The sequence below is a fragment of the Mustela putorius genome, unplaced genomic scaffold, assembly GCF_011764305.1.
Source record: "Mustela putorius furo isolate JIRA1106 unplaced genomic scaffold, ASM1176430v1.1 tig00000198_pilon_pilon_pilon, whole genome shotgun sequence".
NCBI classification, from domain to species: Eukaryota; Metazoa; Chordata; class Mammalia; order Carnivora; family Mustelidae; genus Mustela; species Mustela putorius.
In genome coordinates this window covers 2,358,415-2,371,487 of record NW_025421311.1, presented here as the reverse complement: position 1 = coordinate 2,371,487, position 13,073 = coordinate 2,358,415, and positions in this window count along the sequence as shown.

Below are 13,073 nucleotides of genomic sequence, written 5' to 3'. Positions count from 1 at the left end.
TTTTTCCCTCTTGCAGTCTTGCTTTGAACTTGGAAGGGGCGCCCTGTCTCGGTAAGGCACTTCGGCCTTGCACTCGGCTGCACTCGGTGTCCTCAACATCTCTGGGCAGTAGACCCGCTGTCTTCCATTACGATGGCAAGAGCCAGAAGTCTTGAGGGTACAGATGCGTTACGTATGTATTGATCAACTTTTTTCCCCCTCAGTTGAAATGCCATGGATTATAGTTAACTGCGTGGCTCTTAAGGAAACTACTTGAAAATGAATCCTACGTGGTTTGGCGGTGTGGGAGGGATGGGGGAGCCAAGATTAATTAATTCTTCAATGTATATAAAGACTTTATTCTCTAAATTCTAAAGACAAACTTTGAAAAATACAAGCCTTGGGCCTCCAAAAATTGTGTCTAGTTCCCAAAATCTTAGAGTCTCCCTAGAAATGAACCTAGAATCTTAACACACAGTGCTGGCTGGCTTCAGACAGAAGGTGGAGAGAAAAAATTAAGTTTTCATGAATCAGTGTCTCCTGGAATTTTGCTTGTTGTCACTGTAGGGAGAGAGTAGCCCGTGGTAGGTGCTGTACCTCAGATCAGTTCTGTCCACAGAGGTAGCATCAGAGGGAACAGAAGTTGGCTGAGCTGAATTCAAAGGTCCTCAGTTTCCCATTGTAAAAAAGGATCCTTTACTAATTCTTTGATAAAAGGTTACTTTGATATTTCATTAATTTTAAGCAAATTGAATATTACTGGAATTAAAGTATTATTTTAATTTAAAGATCAAAAATATTTCCAAGGACATAGTGGGCCTTTAAAGACCCATTGACAAGAAACCCATTTTTACATATTTTTTTTACATCTTCTTAAAGATTTTATTTATTTATTTGAAAGTGAGAGAGCATGGGGCGAGGTAGGGAGGGTCAGAAGGAAAAACCCACTCCCGGCTGAGCAGGGAGCCCGATGCAGGGCTGCATCCCAGGACCCCGGGATCGTGACCTAAGCAGAAGGCAGACGCTTAACCGACTGAGCCACCCAGGTGCCTCAAGAAACCAGTTCTTAGGACTGAAATTTTATCATTATTTTATAATTCTAATTGAACATATTTTGCTTTCCCTAGACTAAAACGTGCTGTTGAATGATTTTTTTTTTTTTTTTTAGGATACTTTGGGAATGGAATGATTTTCATTCACCCACAGATGCATATTAGAAGAATGAATGATCTTTCCCTGAAACCTCAAGAGATTGAAAATTTATAACTAAGCCTTTTAAAAGACCGTCAGATTCTACTTTCAGGAAGAAAAGAAAAATGCTACAGAATTAAAAGGAAAATGTTCCAGGGAACAAGCTGTAATGTCTGACTTTCATGACGTCTGGCTGAATGGAGGCTCGCAAACATACCTGAACTGGGCCACGCGCCGGAGTTCACCTCTCCCATCTGCTCCGACAACACTGCGTCCATCTGACCTTCACTAGATCTGACCCTAAGAAGACCCTACCAGGCAGCACCACTCACCGTGGGATCACCCAGGGAAGGGGAAAAAATACCCTAGAGCTCCGAATGCTGGCTGGTTGTGGGCTCCCGGGGAGAGTTCCAGAACATCTGTAGACCACCTTTACTGGACTAGACAAGAACAGGGTGAGAATAATATTAAAAACCCTTCCATTTCTAACATAGGGCTCTTCTAGAAATTTGTGAATAAAGGTCAGTGGGTGTTACAGATATAGATTGTCCTGAAAATGCCACTGCCTGACAGAGGGCGGGTGGTGGGTTTTCCAACCTTGGGACTTGGAGACTAGAGTAGGGCTACATACGTGTTCTCCGCGTACTGACTCGGCAAGCACTCGGCAGCAGCTATCCTCGGCCCAGAAGAGCAACAGAGCACATGATGCTTGTGAGTACGGACTGGGGGGCAGCCCTGCGGTGCAAGCGTGTGAATGAACGAGGGCAGGATTACTGTGGTTGCTGCTCTGGGAAGATGTCCCCGGCATCCTTTACAGGCATTCTTTATGCCCTTAGGGATAACAACTAATTTTAATGTGAGCGTAGGCTAAAAATTAATCATGAAAGCAAATACATTCTGCAAAAGACAACAGGCCAATACTGCATCCCTAAAGCAAACATTGCTGTGGTCGCTCCCTCCTGGCAGCACTCAGCTGACGGATCCAACCCGGCACTGCTGACCAGTGTTTCCAATGCCGGGTCCTTCCACAAACCCTGACTCGTGTACGCATGTATTGAAAGCCCACTGTATCCCCGTCGCTAGATAAGGCACAGTGAAGAAAGGTCAGTAGCACACAGCTTCTGGAGAGAAAGGACAAGCTACAGCGCAGAGGCATAACGTGGCTCGTGAAGACACAGGAGAGCGCACCAGGGCAGCGCGCACTCGATGGCAGTGGGAAGGGCTCAAAATCGCGTGCTGTTGACCTAGTCCAGCAGCAAACCATGCGTGCACTTTGAAGAAGAGTGACGAGGGAATTAGATTAGTGTTGGGATGATGGCTCTGGTGGTATCACGAAGAAGGTCAAGGCTGAGCGCCAAGTCCCTACAGGGAGCAAACTGACACTGACAGGAAGAGTGGGGAAGCAGGGTGAGCTAGGGAAGGGGGGCGCCGACTCCTGTCAGGCCCCTCATTTCCAGGACCACACTGGGGTGTGACACTGTTTCTTAGCTATTCTCCTAACCGAAGGATGGACGTAGTTTCAGCATCTTTGACTTTGTCTCCCTCTCACCCCAAAGGGTAAGGAATCATAGTATAGGTTTTAGCAACTGCTAAATATTTTAATGATACATTTGGGAAACAAGGAAATGACCACTGGATGAATCCACGGACCCAAGAGACCCGCTAGAAGCTAGAACTCTGCCAAGACTCCGAATTATCTTGTCCCAAGTGAACAAAGACATATGGGGGGACCACGGTGATGATCCTTGAACAGAGTCTCCAGGGATCAGTGCCCGCTCCGATAGGTGTCCCACGGCCCTTGCCACGTCTGAGTAATACAATTATGTCAGTCTACGCCTCCCCTGGAAAGCTGGCTGTAAATCCCCTAGAGGAAGGTGGAGGAGATCCCCGAATATATTTTCAGTGATGTCACAGAGTCTCTTGTCTCGGGACCTGGTCTCCCCTCCGACCAATGGACTCCAGACCTGAAAACAGGCTCAAGTTAGGGAACCAAGAAAAGGGTCACAGCTTCTTTTTGAGGTAACTCCCTTCAGCCTCCTGGTGGTCAGCGTTTGACTGCTTCTGTTGGACCAGCTGAGGAGCGCCCTCGCAGATGGCCTGTTTTGCCATCAGGGACACCACGTTCAAAACCCTTTGTAGGTCCGGGGCTTGGCTTCCCGCGCCGCCAGGCTGGGTAGTAGGATAACCGCGGCCGACTAGATCCAGTATTTAGCTCCACAGCTGTCCTCGGTGTCGCAGGAGTCCGGTCGCGCCTCCTGCTCTCAGCAGCCGCCTCGTGGTCATCCCCGGACGGATGGCCCGGCTTCCCGACAAGACCCGCAGGACCCACAGCGCTGCTGGCGCCCTGCGCCCCTTCCCGCGGGACCGACCACCTGCCGCTGGCCCCACGGGCCCCGTCCCTTCCAGGCACCCACTGTCCGGAGCACTTTGATCTCTCTGCGTCCTTCTTGCTGTGGCGATTGTGGCCTTTCGACGTCGCTCAGGGGACGCAGACGTGAAGCGGGCAGCAAGGTGCCCACCTCCTGGAGAGCTGCTTCGGGTTAAACCCGGCACCCGGGGCAGCGTTTCCAAGTCAACCACTCTTTCTGCCCCGCTGTATGTTCCCGCCCCGAGTCAGCACCCTCAGAACACAGTCCCCCTCGCCCTCCTCCGGAACGAGGCGCGGAGACTCTCTCGCAGGCTCGTGGACGCTTGACCCAGCGGGGTTGTGCAACTGCCGCCGAGTCAGAGGCGTCGCGGCCGCGACACGGTGTAGGCTCCGGGGCGCCCCGATTCTGCGCGGCCGCGGGAGGAACAGGGGGCAGCGGGGCGCGCCGGCTCGTGCAGGGTGCGGCTGGCGCAGACTTGGCGGGATCCGGAGGGACAAGGACACGTGGCCCGACCCTGCTGTCTTCGTCCCCCTGCGAAGCCCCAGGGCGTCCGGTTTCCAATCGCGGGAGAATGACCGCGACGCAGCCCGCTGGCTTCGGGGAGCGCCTGCCCCTCCCTGAGGCCGGCCTCGCTGTGGCCCCGGCTTCCTCCCACCGTCGGGGACACTCTCCCGTGTGGCTTCCCCGCCCCGCACCCCTCCACGCTCTCTCCACTGACCCGCAGCGGCCCGGAGCCCAGCCCCGCACACGTCCGCCTCCAGGCCCCGCGCTCAGCTCGCGCTCCGAGAGCCCAGGCTTTCCCTCCCGCCGACACGTGCTCGGCCGGGCCTGCGGTAGGACAGGCAGGCGGTGGTGACCCAACCTCAGAGCACCTCTGCCCTGACCGATCCTGTCGCCTGCTTCCCTCAGCTCCTCTCAGCCCTCAGCCACAGCTTACCCTGACGGAACAGGACGATGCTGGCCTGCAAGACCTGAGCTCGATGGCAGGGAGCGCTAAGGGAGGATGGCCCCAGAACCGCCCCAGAGCCGCCCCAGAGCCGCCCCAGAGCCACCCCAGAACCGTCCCAGGTCGGGCTGAAACTACACTGACTTTACACGTCTGCCTCGATCCAACCCGGGCCGCCCCAGACCGCGGTCTGCAGCCGACGCAGACCCTGGAGAGGACGGGTGCGTGGCTCTACTCCGCGACACTGCGGCTGGACAGAAAGGACCTTCCTTTTTTCTTTTCAAGTCATCCCTGCACCCAGCATGGGGCTCAGGCTCGGGACCCAGAAATCGAGTCGCAGAACTCCCCGACCGAGCCAGCCAGGCGCCCCGGACAGAAAGCCCTTGGAAGGGGATTCTCTCTACATCTCTGTGGTCTTCCAAGCCCAACCTAGGACTCTATCCATCCCAGGATGCTGAGGTCATGCCCTAAGCCAAGACCAAGAGTTGGATGCTTAACCAGCTGAACCACCCAGGTGCCCCTGTTTTATGTATTTTGAGTCTGGGTTACTAGACTACTTTAGTCTCTGTTATTGCATGAGTAGCATACAAATTAAGATTGTAACTGGAAAACTGTATTTTGATCAAATTTCAATCTTTCCAATAGTCCTTGTATTTACTCCAAGTTGTATGTTGGTATTAACTCAGCTTTGTCAGACTTCTATGGGACATAACTTATGGTCTATCACTTATGATAGTCGTTGAGATTTTTCCAATTCACAAACTCCTTAACTGGAGTTTCTATACATATATAGATCCGTATAATTACTGACATATTCAGTTTTAAATCTACCATCCTAAAGTTTCCTATTTACACTACCTGTTTTTTGTTCCTTTTTAATCCTTTCTTATTTAGGATTTTTAAGTTTTTTAATTTGTTTTCTTCTATGCACTTTTAATTTTTTTAGTGGCTAATCTAAGTATTAATACATGCATCCTTGACTTATTAGACCTTATTTTAAATTAACACTTTCACTACTACCCAGACAATGTAAGTAATTCACAACCTGAACTTGATTTTCTTATTTTCATGTATTTGACCTCTCTACATATTTTAAACCCCACAAAACATCATCATTATTATTTTAAATAGTGAATATTCTTTTCTTTTGACCTCCTTGATGACATCTTTTCTAAACTGTTTTAGTGTGGTCACCCCAAGATAAACCTGATTTTTGTTTACAAAGGACTTTATTTGCTTTATTCTTTGAAGGAAAAGAATTCTAAAGCAGCACTTACATTCTTCTCAAGTGTTCTAGGATAACATCTCTTTGTCTTATAGTTTCTACTGTTTCCAAATTTGCTGTCTTTTTATTTCACCCTTGAAGCAAACATGACTATTTATATAGCTGCTTTCCAGATCTTCCTGTTTTCAAATTTGTGGTCAAACCAACAATGAGCCTGTGTGCACGTGTGTGTGTGTGTGTGTGTGTTCTTTTATTCATTTGAGATATTTTCAAAGCTATTTGAAATAGGGGCTTGATAATTCTTTTTTTTTTAAACTTTGTAAAAATAATGGCTTTTTATTTTCACTGAGTACTGTTTCTTTTAACTCTCTGTTGCTCTCCTTCTAACACTAATTACAAAAACTTCCAAACTTTTCACTATGTTGTATCTAGCCCTTAAAATCTTTTCTTTTTCATTATTTATATTCTTTGGGCTTCAGTCTGGGAATTTCTTGCTGAGCCACCTTCTTGTTCACTAATCCTTGGTTTTATGGTACCTAACTGCTATTGTAATTTTTCTTACATTCTTAATTTCAGTTACTCTATCTTTTTCTAGAGTTTGTATTATTTCAATAGGTTCTAGTTCTCTGGATAAATTCTCCATTTTTTCCCTCTAGTTTTCAACACATTCATTGTAGTTATTTTGGAATTTTGTGCCTGATAATTATGATGATCAGACTTCTTATAGTTGTTTTACTATTGTCTCTGACTTTTTTCTTCTAATTTTCTTTTTTTGTCTTTTCTTCTTTTTCAGCCATTTTGTTCTACTTTCTTCTGTGACATATTTCCATTTTCAATTTGACTTTGGAGATTAAACAAACAATATAGTGCTAGTGAGCCGTATGATCTCCCTCTGCAAAAAGAATTTAGCATAATTCTTACAAGTCACTAGAGTATGACATAATCCTGTCTCTGTGGTGTAGTCTGGCGTTCAGGCTCTGTAGCCCTGTGCTAGTTGTATTCTTCCTACGCGTCTGAATATGCTCCGTGCATTTCCATGGCGTCTCTCTTACTGCTAAGGTTAGCAGCCCTTTAAGGTTCTTAGTTGGGGTGTCTTCCTGAGCCCCACATTTCTGTGTGTGTGAAAGGGACCTCTACCAAGGCTTCCGCAGTACTGAGAGATGGGAGAGCTCTCTGCCTTCTGGGTGCTGCACACCAAACCCATGTGGCTGGGGAGGCAACACATACTCTGGGCAAACCCACACACAGGACTTGAGGCTCACCTCTCTTCAGGGCGCTCCCTCTAGGATAACTTCCTCTCCAGCTCTGGCTGCCTCAGTCTCCCTGAACTCTGGACGCATTCTCCCCATCACAAGATCGACACAATGCTAGACCATGACTCCCTCTTTTGCCTTCATCCCCATCACCAAGAATCAGCAGATGAACGGGTGGGGGTACATCGGAGGCCAATGCAGAGCCCACCTTGATGGAAATTCCTCTTCTCTTAGGTCTGGTCTCCACAAACCCAGGCTGCTGTGATTGTTCTCTGAAGAATTCACACAGCTGCTTTGCTTTGTTTTGTTTTTGTTTTCCATCCAGATTTTACATATACTTCCTGCAGGAGGATTTCTTTGATACACGCTACCCCCTCGCAGACAGAAGCAAAATTCCCAGCTCGGCTTTTAAAGAGATAAACTGTAATACTGTTTGCTTCCAATTTAGTATCTCCTAAGTCTAGACATATTTGCTAATTTTGTGCTTTTTTATCAAAATTCCAAAATCCAGAGATATTGTGAGGCATGTTAAAACCGCCCACATTTTTGGTCTGTGGTTCCAGCCACATACCAGAGCAATTTTTCATACTTGATGACCCCTCTGCGGAGAACGTGTTGGCTGTTATTGCCCAATGAGGAAAGGTTACGAGGAAAACCACGAGCAGAAATATAGTAAGTTCAGGAAAACTGCTGGAGCCACTCCGGTGCGCTGTGATACAAAAGAGGGCCTTCCTGCACCCTGGGTGAGCGTCAGGACACTCTGCAGAGTCCGTCCCCACAGCACAGCATTGACACGTGTGCACAGTGACAACACGGAGTTTAACGATCTGGAATGAAAAACGAGGAATCTGATGTGACCGGAAAGTCAGCAAGTGTGGATGTTCTTTTCTTCTCAGCAACCTCCCACATGCCACCTTCCAAGTCGGCACAGCACTCCCTACTGCAAGAGAAACAGAGAATTCTTCTTCAGTGTTTAATTTTAATGACAAGTTTTTCACCTTTGTGAAAGCTTTGGGAGAGCTGGAGGACCTTAGCAGGGACCAGCTAACTTCTCTGGCCCCACGAGAAAGGGAGAGGGGGTGGATTTGGAGGGTAGCAGGAATGGGTCATGAGACCATGTCTTAGAAGGAGAGGGCGGATAGGGCCGCGTCAGGTACGGGGCAGGTGGGGGTTAGGAAATTCCCTTTCTGGATGACGTCAAAACCCACAGGCACCATCTCCCTGAAGAGCAGCAAAGTGAAAATCAGAAGGAAACAATTGCATTAAACAGGAAAAAGACAGGAGGCAACAAATGGATGAGAGACAAATCAAGGAGAGTTCCAGGGAAAGTAAGCAAGGAACACACCACGGACTGCGTGGAGAAGCTCGGAGCTTTACTCCTAAACGAGCCATACATACTTCTCCACCATGCTCTGGGCAGTCCATGGAGGCAAAAACGTATGTGCACAGGGTCAGACTGAACATCGGTGGTCACCCCGGCATCACGACCCCACTGAATGCCCTAACATCGTGGAGGGCTGAACTGGTGTCCATACGCTGCTTAAGTACATCTGTGATAGGCTTCCTAGACGTCAGTAACTTTGCTCTGGCTCATTCCTGCTAAAGACAAACAAGATCCCAGTGGGGCCACTACACAGTCCCCTCCTCATTCTCTCTCCTCATCCCTCCCACCTGCCTTTCCCTCACCTGCCTTCTTTCTCTTTCCCGTATTTGTATCCCCTCCTTCTGTCTCTCACATGACCACATTTGAAAGCCACCAGCCTTAAAAGCTAGGAAAAGAGCAAAGAGAGTCAGCAAAGTGGGACGGGGGTTGGGAGGAACAAGAGCTTCATTCGTAAGGACCATCTCTGCTACAGCCTAAAACATTTTCATACAGCTCTCATGGGAACGCCCAATCGCGAGAAACTCAACAGGACAGCCAGCTTCTTCCGCTCAGGATCAGTTACGATGTTTCAACAATTTCTCTCAAGGAGCTGAAATCTGCCGGTCTCTAACCTTAGGTCACTGCATAGAGAGGCCAGTGGCGTTAATGGTGCTGCGAGATGCTGAGGTCATTCAGCCCCACTGAAAGACACAGAGTCCTTCTGTATCAACGAGCAAGTTTGGTGAACACGTGGCCACAGTCATTCCAGGACTAAGCATTAGTCATAATGAGTGTGAGGCACCTGTTTGATTTTGGACTCCCTTTATAATGGACTTGGGGCTTTCCCACAATTCCTTGCTGTTTTTACAGTTTTCAGGGCAACACAAGATTGATTCTGCTTCTCCTCCACTTGGAAAACCAGGAAACACCCAACAGATCAGACAGAAAGGCGAATAAAGAAAAAGCTTGAAGAGAGTAATTGTTCCTGGGGAAGAGCTGCCATCGTTGTAGTACCCATTTGTCCACTCAAGAATCCGAGAACGGGCAGATGTTCATCTCCTCAGGGGTTTAGTGCCTGTTACTAGAAGATCAAATCTATAGAAGGATAGTGGTGAGACCTCCGATTCATAGGCATGAGACCTGGGTTTAAATATAGGCTTGACCCCTGCACTGCTGTGAGACTTCGAGCAAACAACTTCACTCAGGAAATTCAATCTCTCATGGATAAAATAGCACTAATAACACAAAAGTAAAATATACAAATATTGTAAGATATTATTAGATATAAACTACACTGTCCCCCACCAGACTGTGTGCTCCTAGATGGAAGGAAGTGATATTATCCATCTTTGTTCTCTAAATCCTAAAACACAGAAGTGCTCACTAAAAGTTTGTTGGAAAAACAACAACAACACAATAATAGCATCAATATTTCCTTTCACTCCCTCTTATTTTGTAGGCAAACAAGTTCCAGTAAGCAGAAAAACAAACTCCTTAGGGCCAAGTATCAGAAGAAGGCTTGGAAGTCATTATTGTGTTAATAAGATTAAAATCAGTTTACACTTAGGTGTCAGAATTTTTAATTAAAAATATATAATTTTCTTAGTTAAATAAATAAAAAAATATAATTTGAGGAGCCCTTCCCTAATACATCCACCATACGGTATTATAGGAATATTGTATTAAGGGAAAGAGTGAATATTTGATATTTATTTGCTTAACAAATGGATATATGTCCTAGCATCTTCAAATAAAGAAAACACCCAAATATCTCCAGTAATTTTAAATGACTTTTAAAGCCTATTCCTTATTTCTGGAATTCAAGCCAAAAAAATATCAATTAGAATGGGTGTCTCATGACCACTGACAGTGTGTTTTGAGGATCAAACCAGACTGGGGACATGGTCATATAACAAAGCTCTTTGAAAGGGAAACCACAAGAATCCTGAAATCCTGAATATTCTACAGAAAGAACCTAGTGAGTTCGTCCTCATTAATATAATAAAAATAGTGTTAATGTGAATGGACTGTCCCCTTGCATCTTTCTGAAACAGAGCAGTACAGATCAAAACATAGAACCTGCTTCTTTCGATCTTTACTTCGCTGCTGGTTGAGCTCTGGAAAATGACTCAGTAAGCAGAGAGAAAGCACTCTCTGGTTAGCTGTATTCAACCAGATAAAATGACCGTTCATCATCGGGATGTCTGCCCCTGGAGTCCCAAGTACCTAGCGTCTCTACTTACTCTGCTTCCCGGGAAGGCGGGAGGAATAAAGAATGGCCCACACAAGACTCTTGTTAGCTGTCACCTCCTGCAGATGTCGTTAATTAGGGTTAAATGGAGGACACATGCTTATCTGGAGGTTGAAAATACTTTAAGGGAAAGGACGCATTTGAGCTGGAACTTCAAGGAAGAACCGAGGGTAGGGACCCAAAGTGGGAACAAGGCATTTGGGCAGCGGGAAGAGCAGAAAGCTTTGGAAGAGAAGCATGTTTCTATGAGTAGAAGACAGGGAATATGGAGTAAATATTAACAGAAGATAGATAAGAACAGTAGGTTGGGGTGAAGTTATGGAATACTGCAGCAGTCCAGCCCTGAGAAGACATTTGTAAGTAAAATTTCAGATAAAGGGCTGGTGGCCAAGATCTGTAAAGAACTTCTCAAACTCAACACCCCAAAACAAATAATCTAGTCAAGAAATGGGAAGAAGACATGAATAGACACTTGTCCTAAGAAGATATACAAATGATGAACAGACACATGAAAAGGCATCAGGGAAATACAAATCAAAACTATAAAGAGATACAAACTTACACCAATTATAATGACAAACATCAACAAAACAGATAACAAATGTTGCAAGGATGTGGAGAAAAGGAAACCCTCATACTTTTGGTCGGAATGCAAGCTGGCACAACCACTCAGGAAAACAGCATGGAGTTTCCTCAAGATGTTAAAAAATAGAGCTACCCTACGACCCAGCAATTGCACTACTGGGTATTTACTCCAAAGAGATACATGTAGTGATCCAAAGGGGCACATGCACCCCAATGTCCCTAGCAGCAACATCCACAACAGCCAAACTGTGGAAGGAGCTAGATGACATTCAGCACATGAATGGATAAAGAAGACGTGGTCTGTATCCAAGATGGAATATTCCTCAGCCATCAGAAAGGATGAATACCCACCATTTACATCGACATGGATGGTGATGGACAGGATTATACTGCGTGAAGTAAGTCAAGCAGAGAAAGACAATTACCGTATGGTTTCCTCTATCTATGGGATATAGGAAACAGTGCGGAGGAGCACAGGGGAAGGGAGGGAACACTGAATGGGAGCATATCAGAGACGGAGACAAAACATGAGAGACTCTGGACTCCGGGAACCAATCTGAAGGTTTCAGAATTACTTTTTTAAAAAAATTCAAGATGCCCAGTAGAGCTCCTTAGAGTATCGGGTCCCTCTTCATTTAAGAAACATGGAGGAATGTCCATATGCACGCACAGGTTTCAGATACAAGAGGGCTAGTACGTGAAACTCGGCGCATGGTGATGAAGGGCTTGGCGGCTCCTACAACGGGCCACATGCAGCCTGGCGGACGACACAGCCACATCAGGCCCTGCTTTCCCCAGTATTTGCATGCACGCTAACACACAGGGGATACTTAGTAAAAGCAGTGTAACACGTGCCCTTCCTTAACATCCCAGTTCAATGTGGGATGTCATCGGTCACTCAAGACGCCTCTGCAGCCACTCCGTCGTCACTAGCGCCCTGCGCGGTGCTGTCAGCCTGCGGCACAGCGCGGCGTTCTGTTCTCAGCGCGCTCGCGTCCTCCTTCCTTCAGGGGCGCAGGCTCGCTCTGTCTTCGCATCTGCTTCTCAGAAGACACCCTGTCAAGTCACATACACAACTCACCCGTGAAAAACTATCCTGGAGGGGATACACCGCTGCCGCCACGTCCCGACCACAACACGCCACGGGCAGGAGCGCTGGCACAGCTCCGGGGTTACACGGGTTCACTGGCAGAGCCGGGCTGGGGTGGAGGGGGGGAAGGAACACCGACCTGACCATCGAGAAATGGAGTTCCAGCCTCCAGTCGGCCGCTCGGATCTCTGTGTACTGAAACTAGTCCTTTTATCCCCATTTTTCATCACTCAGAGGAGAGTTATCAAATCTCCGTCACCTTCACAGGAGTCTTATCAGATCCAGCTTCTAACACCGGTCAGAGGCCATTCCACGGAACAGCAGTGTTACTCTGCGGTCTCATATCTACTCTTAAGATGACAGAGAGGAGCTGAAACTGGCCCCATACACAAGGAGCTATGTCTGAGAAAAGCCACTGAGTCAGTCACACTAAAGGGTCTGTTTGCCATTCAAGGAGGCTGAGAGAGCCGAGATCCAGCTCTGCACGGGATTCCTGTCCTACAGTACAGCCTCCTTCTGTCTTGCATTCAGCACACTCTAATATCTAGGAAGCAGTATTTTTGCCACTTAACGATCAAACTGTGCTGCCCGATGTCATACTGTCCTCACAGTGCTGCCGCCACATCATGGGCCCCAGGCACACGGTTTGGCTAACTGAACAGTGGTCAGGAGCATAATCGCTGAGGAAGCGACGCCGTGGCATCCTGGAAAGGCCACTCAGCTCGGAGTCACTCACGGGGCAAGGAACTAGCTCTTCTCAGCAGTGAACCCATGTAGCAAGCCATCATGTGCCACTTAATTCTTTGTCCCCACAATGCCCT